Raw genomic sequence first — 15,750 nt, 5'->3', positions numbered from 1 at the left:
AAACTGAACTCAAGCACTTCTGCAGGAAGCTCAAGGTTCCACATGCAGGATGCAAGAACAAATCAGATCTTTACAAGGCGCTCAAAGCCTGGATTGAATCAAGGGGTGCAACTAAGGAAGTTACACCATTGAAACCAGCGGAAAGCGGTCGCAGTTTTGGCAGAGGCCTGTCGCCAGAGGAGCTGGCAGACAGACAGGCCACCAGGGATCATGAATTGAAGTTGGCAGAGCTGGAAGTAAAAAGCCAATTGGAGCTAGAAAGCAAGAAGCTGGCTCTGGAAGAAAAGAAAATGCAAATGGAGCATGACTTTATAATGAGGAAATATGATATGGAGCTCCAGAGGCTTGAGGCCATGAGTGTCTCAGCCCAGCAACAAGAAATGAGCGTAGCTCAGAGATTGAGCTTTTCTGAGTGGGAAGAGGAATCCAGCTCAGATGGTGGCAGCAATATTGAATTTTCTAGTGCTGAGAGAGTAGTACGCACACCCAGAGATATGGCGCCTGACTTGAAGGAGGGGGTTAACATACACCAGGAGGTTCAAGGGCATGAGGTAGCTCCAGTAGTGCGCAGTATGCCTGAAGGGAATAGGATAACTGGCGCAGGGGTTCATGGTCCTAGTGGAGGGAGGGACACTCTACTGACTCTAGCTGAGAGGTGCAGGGAGAGGGGTTCCCCCAAAATTGAAGTCCTGGTGGGTGAGTGTGAAGACCGCCCAGAAGAGTGTGGGTTGTGTGACAGAGACAGTCAGATACTGTCTTGCCAGTCTCAGGAGAGTGGTGTGGAGTACGTGTGTGAGGCACTGGATGGTAAGGTGAAGGATAGTTTGGTTAACCCTGCTAGGGGGCTGTGTGATCCAATTGTGGAAGAGCATATTGTAAGTCCCTGTTTTCCAGAGCTATGACAACACCTGTGTGAGGGTGAGTTCTCTGACCACAGAGAGCTCACATTGGAGCTCCATGGGAGTGCCAAGATCTACCAAGTAGGTGACCTCTCCCTTCTTTTCAACAATTGTATGGGGGCCACTCCATTTGTCCTGGAGAGCTGCTGGGGTCACAGGCTCCAACACCCACACTTTCTGGCCTGGCTGGTAAACAGTCAAGACAGCCTTTTGGTCATGCCAAGCTTTTTGGAGTTCTTGGCTTGCCTCAAGGTTTTTACTGGCCTTCTTCATGTACTCAGCCATCCTGGAGCGGAGACCAAGTACATAGTCCACTACATCTTGCTTGGGAGGTTTGAGAGGTAACTCCCATCCCTCCTTCACCAGACATAATGGTCCTCTAACAGGGTGCCCAAACAGAAGTTCAAAAGGGCTGTAGCCAACCCCCTTCTGAGGAACCTCCCTGTATGCAAACAGAAGGCAGGGAAGTAAAAGGTCCCATTTTCACCTAAGCTTCTCTCGGAGTCCTTTAATCATTCCCTTTAGGGTTTTGTTGAATCTCTCAACTAACCCATTGCATTGTGGGTGATAGGGAGTAGTGAATTTGTAGTTTACACCACACTCCTTCCACATTGCAGTTAGATATCCTGATATAAAGTTAGAACCTCTGTCAGAGATGACCTCCTTTGGAAAACCCACCCTGGAGAAGACTCCAATGAGGGCTCTTGCTACCACAGGAGCTGTGGTAGTCCTTAGGGGTATAGCTTCTGGATACCTGGTGGCATGGTCCACTACCACCAGTATACATCTGTGCCCAGATGCTGTTGGTGGGTCAAGGGGACCAACAATGTCAATCCCTACCCTTTCAAAGGGAACCCCCACCACAGGTAGTGGTATCAGGGGGCCTTTGTGGTGCCACCTGTCTTGCCACTGGCTTGACAAGTGACACAGGAGCGACACAACTCCTTTGTGTCTTCAGACATGTGTGGCCAATGAAAATGTGGTACAAGCCTGTCCCAGGTCTTGTTTTGGCCCAAGTGACCTGCCAATGGGATATCATGTGCTAGGGTCAAGAGGAACCCCCTAAACTTCTGAGGAATTACCAGCCTCCTGGTGGCTCCAGGGGTAGGATCTCTAGCCTCAGAATATAGGAGCCCCTCATCCCAATAAACCTTATGGGACCCACTAGCACTCCCAGCAGCCTCAGCAGCAGCCAGCAGTCTGAGGGGTTCAAGAGTGGAGCAGCACTGTTGCTCTTTGCTCAGATCTTCCCTGGAAGGGCCCCCTGCCCCCAAGAACTCAACCTGACCAGGCTCAAGTTCCTCTGGGGCAGTTCCTTCTACAGGCTCTGCTGCTCCTCCCTCAGGGGGGGAATCTGAGATCTGAGACAGAGGGGAAGGCCCAGCCTTAACCCTACTGCTCTTCCTCTTGGGTAGCACCTGGTCCATAGTTTCAGGATCCAGAGCTGGTTCAGCTTTATGCATTTTGGCTTGTGACCTGGTCACAGCAAATACCTCTGCAGTTATGCCCAACATCTCAGCATGAGTCCATAATTCTACTTCAGACCAGGCTGAAGTCTCTAGATCATTGCCCAACAAACATTCGACAGGGAGGTCTGCACTGACTACTACCTTTTTGAGGCCAGTTACCCCTCCCCAGGAGAAATTCACAACAGCCAGGCTATGGTTGGCCCTGGTGTTGCTTGCGTTGGTTACCTGGTACATTTCACCCAGGATGATCTGTGTAGGGTCCACTAGGTCCTCTGCCACCATGGTGACACTAGCACCTGTGTCCCTAAATGCCAAAGCCTGTTTGCCATTTATGATAGGCTGCTGTTTGTATTGGCCCAGATTACTGGGGCTCACTAGGAAGGACATATCAAGGTCTCCCTCACAAACTAGCATTGCCTGTGTTGGTACTCTGACTAGGCCAGAGTCCACATCAGAACCCAGGGTCAACCCTACTACACCCTTATTCTGAGTATTACCTCCACCACTTGCTGTACTAGGGGGAACAGTTGCCTTAGGGGCTGGAGTGGTGGTGGTTTGGTCTTTGGACTTTGTACAGTCAGAAGTCCAGTGCCCTTTCTGTTTACAGAATTTGCACCAGGGCTTCTTTTGGCCTTTCCCTTTGCAGATTGTGACTCCCCACCAGATGCAGATTTTTGGGGCCCTTGTGAAGACTTCTGATCTTTAGATTTATCCCCACCCTTATCTGAGCCTTTAGGATCTTGCTTCTTAGTGTCCTCACCCTGGTTCTGACCCATTTGTCTGCCTTCTTTCCCAATTCTTGGGGAGAGGTCAGATCAGAGTCGTCCACCAGGTACTGATGCAACAACTGGTTCTGGCAATTATTAAGGATCTGTTCTCTCATTATAAGATTATACAATCCCTTAAAATCAGTTACTCTACTACCCACCAGCCAACCTTTTAGAGCCTTGGTTGCACAATCAACAAAGTCAGTCCAATCCTGAGTCTGTGCTTTCTGAGTGTCTCTGAACTTCAACCTGTACTGTTCAGTGGTTAAGCCAAACCCATCTATCAAAGCACTCTTCAGGGCTTCATAATCATTAGCATCCTCTTCTCTAACAGTGAGGAGCTTGTCTCTCCCTTTGTCTGAAAAGGAGAGCCACAAGATTGCTGCCCACTGTTTCTGAGGGACCTGTTGAACTTTACAGGCCCTCTCCATAGCAGTTATCCATTTGTGGATATCATCCCCACTCTGGTAGGGAGGAACAACCTTGGACAGGTTCCTATGATCTGGCATGTAATCTCTGCCTCTAGGGACACTGTTGCTGCCACCAAGGGCATCTAACCCCTCCTTCTTTGAAGCTCTTTGGAGCTCGAAGGCTTCCCTATCTAAGGCCAATTGCTTGGTTCTGAGGGCAAGCCTAGCTTCCTCATACTGGAGCATCTTGAACCTTCTTTCAGAGGAGGTCTCCCTGGGAAAGTTGGAGTTCCTCTGTGGAATAGATTCTCTTCCAGAGTGATATGACCTGTCAGAGTCCCTTGAGAGGGACCTAGGCCTGTCTCCAACTCTTTCAGCTCTCTTAGGGAGATTTCCTCTATTCTCTTCAGACCCTTCTGGGTCTGGCCCTTCACCCACAGAGTCCAGGTCATCTTGATTGTCATCATCAGACCCAGAGACTATGTGTGACCCACCCCCTGATGCAGACCCACTAGCTCCTAGAGCTTGTCTCAGGTCATCTGCTACTAACAGATCTATCAGGTGTTGTGATGAGGGACTCCTGCCCACCCTCAGATTTCTTTCAAAGCATAAAGCCATCAGTTCAGTGTAGGCTATATCTTTGTACTGAGATGGGGTGGACCCACTGGCTCCACCCTGGTGAGACATACTAGTGTTGTGCAGTGTTGTACTACCTACACTAGTTGAGGCCTACTGGACCTAGCTTGAGCTGTAGCAAGGGTGTGCTTGTCCCTTCACAAACAGCTCTAAGTTCAGTAGAACTTATTGATACTAGCTTGACTTTATATGTACCTTGAGTACCTTAAGTGGTTTTCAGTTTGTAATTCAAATAGAGATTTTCTGGTAAAGCAATGGCAAGCTGGAATCCCACACGCTGCCCACCAATGTGAGAAGTTGGCCTGGCATATGCTGGTCACTAGTTATAGTGGCCACCTTGCACCAGTCCAATTCGACTCTTGGTAGATAGGTTTAACCCCTTCAGCGCGGCGCGGATTTCCGCGCCACGCTGAAGGTTCCGTGTGCGGGCGTGGCCATGACGGAGCGGTTCCGTCATGCGCACAGCGCGACAGTCGCGCATGACGGAACCGCTCTGTCACAAGCACGGAAAGGGTTAAAGACAACCTTTTAAAGAAAGCTATCCTAGTGGTAGCTGTGGAGAGCAGTCTTCAGGCTAAGTCTCTGAGGAATGTAAAGCAGCTTGTTTTACCTTATAATCTCTTGAATTACCAAATGAAAAGACACCACACAGGTATATATATCAAATATATATGTATTTATTTCTAAATATACTCTACTAATCTCTTTATGAGATTAGAGTCAGGTAAACATTCAAAAGACCAACAGTTCTCAATAAATTGAGCACAAATATGGCTGTAGCCCTAGGGGCGTACCAGACCATATACTAAAATAGTGGGTTAACAAACTCGACTTGCAAAAGTAAGAGGCCTAGGGCCTTGGGAATCACTGGGGCTTCACTTCTGCAGTGTTAGCAGGTAAGTAATCAGCCCACAAGAGAAGCGTGCAGTGTCTAAACACACACGCGGGATTCTCATACGTTTCAATGGCAAATGTCGCGGTTTGTATTTTATAGTTCTAGGGCACTTCGGAGTGGACAACAAGCAAACAACTTACAGGGTAAGTATTTCGATAGCCAATGCACACTTGGACACCTTCATGCAAGAGTTACCTCACCCAGGGAAGCCGGGTGCATAGGTGTCCTTAGGTGTCGGGTCGCGATGCTGTTTTCAATGGGAATCACTGAAGACTTGCTGCTTGTGTCGTCGAGAGAAGTGTCCGCTGGAATCCAAAGATGGATTGGAGTTGTAGAAGACCTAGAAATTGAGGGGACAGAGTTCAAAGTCACTTGCCAGTGACCGGTGGCCAGCGAGATGGATGACCACAGCTGTCGTGTCGCTTCAGGTTGCTGATGTTGTTTTGTATCTTCACTCACGAGGTCCAGGAGGGATTGAGGATGACCAGCAGCTGGATTCGGAGGGTCCTACATCGTCTGCAGCTGTTGACGGTGTCGGCACTCAGTTTGGAGCCAACAAGCCTTGGCAACTGCAATTCTTGTGTGGATAGAAGATTGTCAATGGATCAGACCAGCAAGGTCCGATGGACTTACCCAGTGAGGGTAAGTGAGGGCAGGCCCAGAGCAACTAGGCGAGCCCTTGAAGTTGAAGCAGAAGTCTTCTGGAGAGTTACTAGCCAACAGGCAAGCAACCGCAAAGATGCCTTTGCAGGAAAAGTTGACCAGTAGCCCACGGTCACTCGGGACGAGGTAGGCAGCTGATTTTCGGGACTAGACCTGCTAGGGACTTGGACATCAAGTGGCCAAAAGCACAAAGTTGTAGCACATAGATTAGGGCTTGCACTCGAATTCAGTGCATGGTTCCCTGGTATTGCTGTTCCTCGTCACTCGTGGGGTCCAGATGCCACAGCTTCACTGGGGACTCAAAATGGCCATCGAGAGGTCAGGAAATCTGCTTCAGGGGACGCAGGGACTTCGGGCTCCGGCGGGAGCGGTAAAGTTTGCAACCGTAGTTCAGTAGTTTTGGTGCCTGCCAAGCAGGGGAGTCACTCCTTGACTCCAAGGGAGATCCTTCGGTTTTCTAGAGATAGTAGAAAGTTGAAGGGCCAGGATTCTTCTTCGTAGAGCGTCGTCCAGGTGTAATCTAAATTGCATTGGCAATGTGTGGTATCTTATAGTGAAAAGATGGGAGGGACTAGCTCTATGACCACTCCTCTAGGAGGGTCAGGGTAGTGGGTGGTTACACCCACTTCCCTTTGTTCAGTTTCGTGCCAGAGCAGGGGCAGGTAGACCCTGAACCGGTTTGAGCTGGCATATGCACAGAGGAGCCTACTGCTCCCCCAGTGCAGGACTTCAAAGCACTCTAAGAGTGCACCCACCCAGCTCCAATACACTAAATCCTGTCTGGGAGGTGGTGACACCTCCCTGTGACAGGAAACCCTTTGTTGAGCTCCCTCCACTGCGAGTTTCGGTCAGCAGCAGGAGGGCAGCCCGGTGTCTGTGCTGGTGGCATCCATTTTGTGATGCCAGGGCTCTAGATGATTTCTACCGTGTAGTACAGTGTACACATGTCGCCCCTCTAGAAGGGTGGGATCCTACTCCCACACCAGTTACTGGTGTGGGGGTAGGATTCCAAGTTGTTTGACACCAAACACGACATGTTTTGATGCAGTCATTCCAAAGTTAGCATTTACCGCGAGGTTATAATGCACTTAAGAGTATATGGTTTAACCGCATCCACAAACAGCAGCAGAGAATAGACTCTGCCAGCTGCAGAGGGGTCCTGCTCAGGCAGAAGCACCCCCTCACATAGTAAACCATGCACCCTGCCCTTGGGATTGATAGGGCCTACCATAGGGGTGACTGATAGGTTTATATGTGTGTGTATGGTGAGATATAGGAACCTATACCTCAGTGAGGAGTGCTAACACTACCTCACACAGGCTGCAGTAGCAGGCCTGTGGTGTCAGATTGTGAGTGCTTCCCAGGGGTGGCATAATACATGCTGCAGCCCCTGGTAGGCCTGTGAAGTACCAATGCCCTAGGTACCTAAGGTACCATATACTAGGGGCTCATAAGGTACCACAGTATCCAATCACTAGTGCATCTAATATGCACACCAAGTTGTTTAGAGAGATCAGTTAGACTGGGGCCCTGATTAGCAGGGACCCAGCCAGACTACAGCCAGAAACCAGTGTATACATCAGAAAAAAAGTGGGGGCAACACAAGTGCAGATCCTACACTCCTAAAATCAGCCCCAGCATGACACCAAACACTGCTCAAACACCACTGCACGGCCCTAAACCCTGAAACACCAGCTGCAGCATGACCCCCTACACTGCCTGAACACCACTGCACTGCCCTAAACCCTGAAACACCACCCCCAGCACGACCACCTACACTGCCCGAAAACCACTGCACTGCCCTAAACACTGAAACACCACCCCCCTGCATGACCCACCTACACTGCCCGAACACCACTGCACTACCCTAAACCCTGAAACGCCACCCCCTGCAAGACCTTCTACACTGCCCGAACACCACTGCACCACTGTCCTAAACCTTGAAATGCCACCCCCTAAAAGACCCCCTACATTGCCCGAACATGACTGCACTGCCTTAAACCCTGAAGCACCACCCACAGCATGACCCACTACACTACCCGCAAACCACTGCACTGCCCTAAACCCTGAAACACCACCCCAGCACGACCCCTTACACTGCCTGAACACCACTGCACTGCCTTAAACCCTGAAACACCACCCCCAGCACGACACCCTACACTGCCCGAACACCACTGCACTGCCATAAACTCTGAAACACCACCCCCAGTAAGACCCCCTACACTGCCCGAACACCTCTGCACTGCCCTGAACCCTGAAACACCACTTCCAGCAGGACCACCTACACTGCCTGAACACCACTGCACTGCCCTAAACCCTAAAACACCACCCCCTGCACGATCCCCTACACTGCCCGAACACCACTGCACTGCCCTAAAACCTGAAACACCACTCCCAGGACGAACCCCTACACTGCCCAAACACCACTGCTCTGCCCTAAACCCTAAAACACCACCCCCAGCACAATCCCTACACTGCCCGAACACCACTGCACTGCCCTAAACCCTGAAACACCACTCCCAGGACGAACCCCTACACTTCCCAAACACCACTGCTCTGCCCTAAACCCTAAAACACCACCCCCAGCAGGTCCCCCTACACTGCCAGAACACCACTGCTCTGCCCTAAACCCTGAAACACCATCCCCAGCATGACCCCCTACACTGCCCGCACCCCACTGCGCTGCCCTATACCCTGAAACACCACCCCCACCAAGACCCCCTACACTGCCCGAAAACCACTGCACCACTGCCCTGAACCCTAAAACGCCACCCCCTGCAAGACCCCCTACACTGCCCGAACACCACTGCACTGCCCTACACCCTGAAACACCATCCCCAGTAAGACCCCCTACACTGCCCGAACACCTCTGCACTGCCCTGAACCCTGAAACACCACCCCCAGCAGGACCACCTACACTGCCTGAACACCACTGCACTGCCCTAAACCCTGAAACACCACCCACAGCACGACCACCTACACTGCCCGAAAACCACTGCACTGCCCTAAACACTGAAACACCACCCCCCTGCATGACCCACCTACACTGCCCGAACACCACTGCACTACCCTAAACCCTGAAACGCCACCCCCTGCAAGACCTTCTACACTGCCCGAACACCACTGCACCACTGTCCTAAACCTTGAAATGCCACCCCCTAAAAGACCCCCTACATTGCCCGAACATGACTGCACTGCCTTAAACCCTGAAGCACCACCCACAGCATGACCCACTACACTACCCGCACACCACTGCACTGCCCTAAACCCTGAAACACCACCCCAGCACGACCCCCTACACTGCCTGAACACCACTGCACTGCCTTAAACCCTGAAACACCACCCCCAGCACGACACCCTACACTGCCCGAACACCACTGCACTTCCATAAACTCTGAAACACCACCCCCAGTAAGACCCCCTACACTGCCCGAACACCTCTGCACTGCCCTGAACCCTGAAACACCACTTCCAGCAGGACCACCTACACTGCCTGAACACCACTGCACTGCCCTAAACCCTAAAACACCACCCCCTGCACGATCCCCTACACTGCCCGAACACCACTGCACTGCCCTAAAACCTGAAACACCACTCCCAGGACGAACCCCTACACTGCCCAAACACCACTGCTCTGCCCTAAACCCTAAAACACCACCCCCAGCACAATCCCTACACTGCCCGAACACCACTGCACTGCCCTAAACCCTGAAACACCACTCCCAGGACGAACCCCTACACTGCCCAAACACCACTGCTCTGCCCTAAACCCTAAAACACCACCCCCAGCAGGTCCCCCTACACTGCCAGAACACCACTGCTCTGCCCTAAACCCTGAAACACCTTCCCCAGCATGACCCCCTACACTGCCCGCACCCCACTGCGCTGCCCTATACCCTGAAACACCACCCCCACCAAGACCCCCTACACTGCCCGAAAACCACTGCACCAATGCCCTGAACCCTAAAACGCCACCCCCTGCAAGACCCCCTACACTGCCCGAACACCACTGCACTGCCCTACACCCTGAAACACCATCCCCAGTAAGACCCCCTACACTGCCCGAACACCTCTGCACTGCCCTGAACCCTGAAACACCACCCCCAGCAGGACCACCTACACTGCCTGAACACCACTGCACTGCCCTAAACCCTAAAACACCACCCCCTGCATGATCCCCTACACTGCCCGAACACCACTGCACTGCCCTAAAACCTGAAACACCACTCCCAGGACGAACCCCTACACTGCCCAAACACCACTGCTCTGCCCTAAACCCTAAAACACCACCCCCAGCACAATCCCTACACTGCCCGAACACCACTGCACTGCCCTAAACCCTGAAACACCACTCCCAGGACGAACCCCTACACTTCCCAAACACCACTGCTCTGCCCTAAACCCTAAAACACCACCCCCAGCAGGTCCCCCTACACTGCCAGAACACCACTGCTCTGCCCTAAACCCTGAAACACCATCCCCAGCATGACCCCCTACACTGCCCGCACCCCACTGCGCTGCCCTATACCCTGAAACACCACCCCCACCAAGACCCCCTACACTGCCCGAAAACCACTGCACCACTGCCCTGAACCCTAAAACGCCACCCCCTGCAAGACCCCCTACACTGCCCGAACACCACTGCACTGCCCTACACCCTGAAACACCATCCCCAGTAAGACCCCCTACACTGCCCGAACACCTCTGCACTGCCCTGAACCCTGAAACACCACCCCCAGCAGGACCACCTACACTGCCTGAACACCACTGCACTGCCCTAAACCCTGAAACACCACCCACAGCACGACCACCTACACTGCCCGAAAACCACTGCACTGCCCTAAACACTGAAACACCACCCCCCTGCATGACCCACCTACACTGCCCGAACACCACTGCACTACCCTAAACCCTGAAACGCCACCCCCTGCAAGACCTTCTACACTGCCCGAACACCACTGCACCACTGTCCTAAACCTTGAAATGCCACCCCCTAAAAGACCCCCTACATTGCCCGAACATGACTGCACTGCCTTAAACCCTGAAGCACCACCCACAGCATGACCCACTACACTACCCGCACACCACTGCACTGCCCTAAACCCTGAAACACCACCCCAGCACGACCCCCTACACTGCCTGAACACCACTGCACTGCCTTAAACCCTGAAACACCACCCCCAGCACGACACCCTACACTGCCCGAACACCACTGCACTTCCATAAACTCTGAAACACCACCCCCAGTAAGACCCCCTACACTGCCCGAACACCTCTGCACTGCCCTGAACCCTGAAACACCACTTCCAGCAGGACCACCTACACTGCCTGAACACCACTGCACTGCCCTAAACCCTAAAACACCACCCCCTGCACGATCCCCTACACTGCCCGAACACCACTGCACTGCCCTAAAACCTGAAACACCACTCCCAGGACGAACCCCTACACTGCCCAAACACCACTGCTCTGCCCTAAACCCTAAAACACCACCCCCAGCACAATCCCTACACTGCCCGAACACCACTGCACTGCCCTAAACCCTGAAACACCACTCCCAGGACGAACCCCTACACTGCCCAAACACCACTGCTCTGCCCTAAACCCTAAAACACCACCCCCAGCAGGTCCCCCTACACTGCCAGAACACCACTGCTCTGCCCTAAACCCTGAAACACCTTCCCCAGCATGACCCCCTACACTGCCCGCACCCCACTGCGCTGCCCTATACCCTGAAACACCACCCCCACCAAGACCCCCTACACTGCCCGAAAACCACTGCACCAATGCCCTGAACCCTAAAACGCCACCCCCTGCAAGACCCCCTACACTGCCCGAACACCACTGCACTGCCCTACACCCTGAAACACCATCCCCAGTAAGACCCCCTACACTGCCCGAACACCTCTGCACTGCCCTGAACCCTGAAACACCACCCCCAGCAGGACCACCTACACTGCCTGAACACCACTGCACTGCCCTAAACCCTAAAACACCACCCCCTGCATGATCCCCTACACTGCCCGAACACCACTGCACTGCCCTAAAACCTGAAACACCACTCCCAGGACGAACCCCTACACTGCCCAAACACCACTGCTCTGCCCTAAACCCTAAAACACCACCCCCAGCACAATCCCCTACACTGCCCGAACACCACTGCACTGTCCTAAACCCTGAAACACCACTCCCAGGACGAACCCCTCCACTGCCCAAACACCACTGCTCTGCCCTAAACCCTAAAACACCACCCCCAGCAGGTCCCCCTACACTGCCAGAACACCACTGCTCTGCCCTAAACCCTGAAACACCATCCCCAGCATGACCCCCTACACTGCCCGCACCCCGCTGCGCTGCCCTATACCCTGAAACACCACCCCCACCAAGACCCCCTACACTGCCCGAACACCACTGCACCACTGCCCTGAACCCTAAAACGCCACCCCGTGCAAGACCCCCTACACTGCCCGAACACCACTGCACTGCCCTAAACCCTGAAATACCACCCCCAGCATGACCCCCTACACTGACCGAACACTACTGCACTGCCCTAAACCCTAAAACACCACCCCCAGCACGACCCCCCACACTGCCCTAACACCACTGCACTGCCCTAAACCCTAAAACACCACCCCATCACGACACCCTACACTGCTCGAACACCACTGCACTGCCCTAAACCCTGAAACACTACCCCCAGCATGACCCCCCACACTGCCCGAACACCACTTCACTGCCCTAAACCCTAAAACACCACCCCCTGCACAACACCCTACACTACCGGAACACCACTGCACTACCCTAAAACACCACCCCAGCATGACCCTCAACACTGCCCGAACACCACTGCCCTAAACCCTGAAATACCACCCCAGCAAAACCCCCTACACCGCCCGAAAACCAATGCACTGCCCTAAACCCTGAAACACCACCCCTTGCACGACCACCTACACTGCCCAAACACAACTTCACTGCCCTAAACCCTAAAACACTACCCCCAGCACAACACCCTACACTACCTGAACACCACTGCACTACCCTAAAACACCACCCCCAGCATGACCCCCAACACTGCCCGAACACCACTGCACTACCCTAAACCATAAAACACCAGCCCCAGCACAACCCCCTACACTGCCCGAACACCACTGCACAGCCGTTAGCCCTGAAACACCAGCCGCAGCATGACCCCCTACACTGCCTGAACACCACTGCACTGCCCTAAACCCTAAAAAACTACCCCCAGCACGACACCCTACACTCCCTGAACACCACTGCACTACCCTAAAACACCACCCCCAGCATGACCCCCAATACTGCCCGAACACCACTGCACTACCCTAAACCATAAAACACCAGCCCCAGCACAACCCCCTACACTGCCCAAACACCACTGCCCTGCCTTAAACCCTAAAACACTACCCCCAGCACGATCCCCCACACTGCCCGAACACCACTTCACTGCCCTAACCCTAAAACACCACCCCCTGCACGACACCCTACACTACCGGAACACCACTGCACTACCCTAAAACACCACCCCCAATATTACCCTCAACACTGCCCAAACACCCAAGCACTACCCTAAACCATAAAACACCAGCCCCAGCACGAGCCCCTACACTGCCCGAACACCACTGCACTGCCCTAACCCTAAAACACCAGCCCCAGCACGACCCCCTACACTGCCCGAACACCACTGCACTGCCCTAAACCCTGAAACGCCACCCCTAGCAAGACCCCCTACACTGCCTGAACACCACTGCCCTAAACCCTGAAACGCCACCTCTAGCAAGACCCCCTACACTGCCCGAACACCACTGCCCTAAACTCTAAAACACCACTCCCTGCACGACACCCTACTCTACCGGAACACCACTGCACTACCCTAAAACACCACCCCCAGCATGACCCTCAACACTGCCCGAACACCACTGCACTACCCTAAACCATAAAACACCAGCCCCAGCACGACCCCCTACACTACCCGAACACCACTGCACTGCCCTAACCCTAAAACACCAGCCCCAGCATGACCCCTCACACTGCCCGAACACCACTGCATGGCCCTAAACCCTGAAACACCAGCCCCAGCACGACCCCCTACACTGCCCGAACACCCCTGCACTGCCCTAAACCCTGAAACACCACCCCCCTGTACGACCCCCTACACTGCCCGAACACCACTGCACTGCCCTAAACCCTGAAACACCAGCCCCGGCATGAACCCCTACACTGCCCGAACACCACTGCACTGCCCTAAACCCTGAAACGCCACCCCCAGCAAGACCTCCTACACTTCCTGAACACCACTGCCCTAAACCCTGAAACGCCACCTCTAGCAAGACCCCCTACACTGCCCGAACACCACTGCCCTAAACCCTGAAACGCCACCCCCTGCAAGACCCTCTACACTGCCCGAACACCACTGCACCACTGCCCTAAACCCTGAAACGCCACTCCTTAAAGACCCCCTATATTGCCTGAACACCACTGCACTGCCCTAAACCCTGAAACACCACACCCAGCATGACCCCCTACACTGCCCGAACACCACTGCACTGCCCTAAACCCTAAAACACCACCCCCAGCACGACCCCCCACACTGCCCGAACACCACTGCACTGCCCTAAACCCTAAAAACACCACCCCATCACGACACCCTACACTGCTCGAACACCACTGCACTGCCCTAAACCCTGGAATACCTCCCCAGCATGACCCCTTACACTGCCCGAACACCACTTCACTGCCCTAAACCCTAAAACACCACCCCCTGCACGACACCCTACACTACCGGAACACCACTGCACTACCCTAAAACACCACCCCCAATATGACCCTCAACACTGCCCGAACACCACTGCACTACCCTAAACCATAAAACACCAGCCCCAGCACGACCCCCTACACTGCCCGAACACCACTGCACTGCCCTAACCCTAAAACACCAGCCCCAGCATGACCCCGCTCACTGCCCGAACACCACTGCACTGCCCTAAAGCCTGAAACACCAGCCCCAGCACGACACCCTACACTGCCCGAACACCACTGCACTGCCATAAACTCTGAAACACCACCCCCAGTAAGACCCCCTACACTGCCCGAACACCTCTGCACTGCCCTGAACCCTGAAACACCACCCCCAGCAGGACCACCTACACTGCCTGAACACCACTGCACTGCCCTAAACCCTAAAACACCACCCCCTGCACGATCCCCTACACTGCCCGAACACCACTGCACTGCCCTAAAACCTGAAACACCACTCCCAGGACGAACCCCTACACTGCCCAAACACCACTGCTCTGCCCTAAACCCTAAAACACCACCCCCAGCACAATCCCCTACACTGCCCGAACACCACTGCACTGCCCTAAACCCTGAAACACCACTCCCAGGACGAACCCCTACACTGCCCAAACACCACTGCTCTGCCCTAAACCCTAAAACACCACCCCCAGCAGGTCCCCCTACACTGCCAGAACACCACTGCTCTGCCCTAAACCCTGAAACACCATCCCCAGCATGACCCCCTACACTGCCCGCACCCCACTGCGCTGCCCTATACCCTGAAACACCACCCCCACCAAGACCCCCTACACTGCCCGAACACCACTGCACCACTGCCCTGAACCCTAAAACGCCACCCCCTGCAAGACCCCCTACACTGCCCGAACACCACTGCACTGCCCTACACCCTGAAACACCATCCCCAGTAAGACCCCCTACACTGCCCGAACACCTCTGCACTGCCCTGAACCCTGAAACACCACCCCCAGCAGGACCACCTACACTGCCTGAACACCACTGCACTGCCCTAAACCCTAAAACACCACCCCCTGCACGATCCCCTACACTGCCCGAACACCACTGCACTGCCCTAAAACCTGAAACACCACTCCCAGGACGAACCCCTACACTGCCCAAACACCACTGCTCTGCCCTAAACCCTAAAACACCACCCCCAGCACGACCCCCCACACTGCCCGAACACCACTGCACTGCCCT

This window comes from Triturus cristatus, chromosome 1_1 (assembly GCF_964204655.1).
Source record: "Triturus cristatus chromosome 1_1, aTriCri1.1, whole genome shotgun sequence".
NCBI lineage: Eukaryota > Metazoa > Chordata > Amphibia > Caudata > Salamandridae > Triturus > Triturus cristatus.
Note: the sequence above shows the minus strand (reverse complement) of the source record.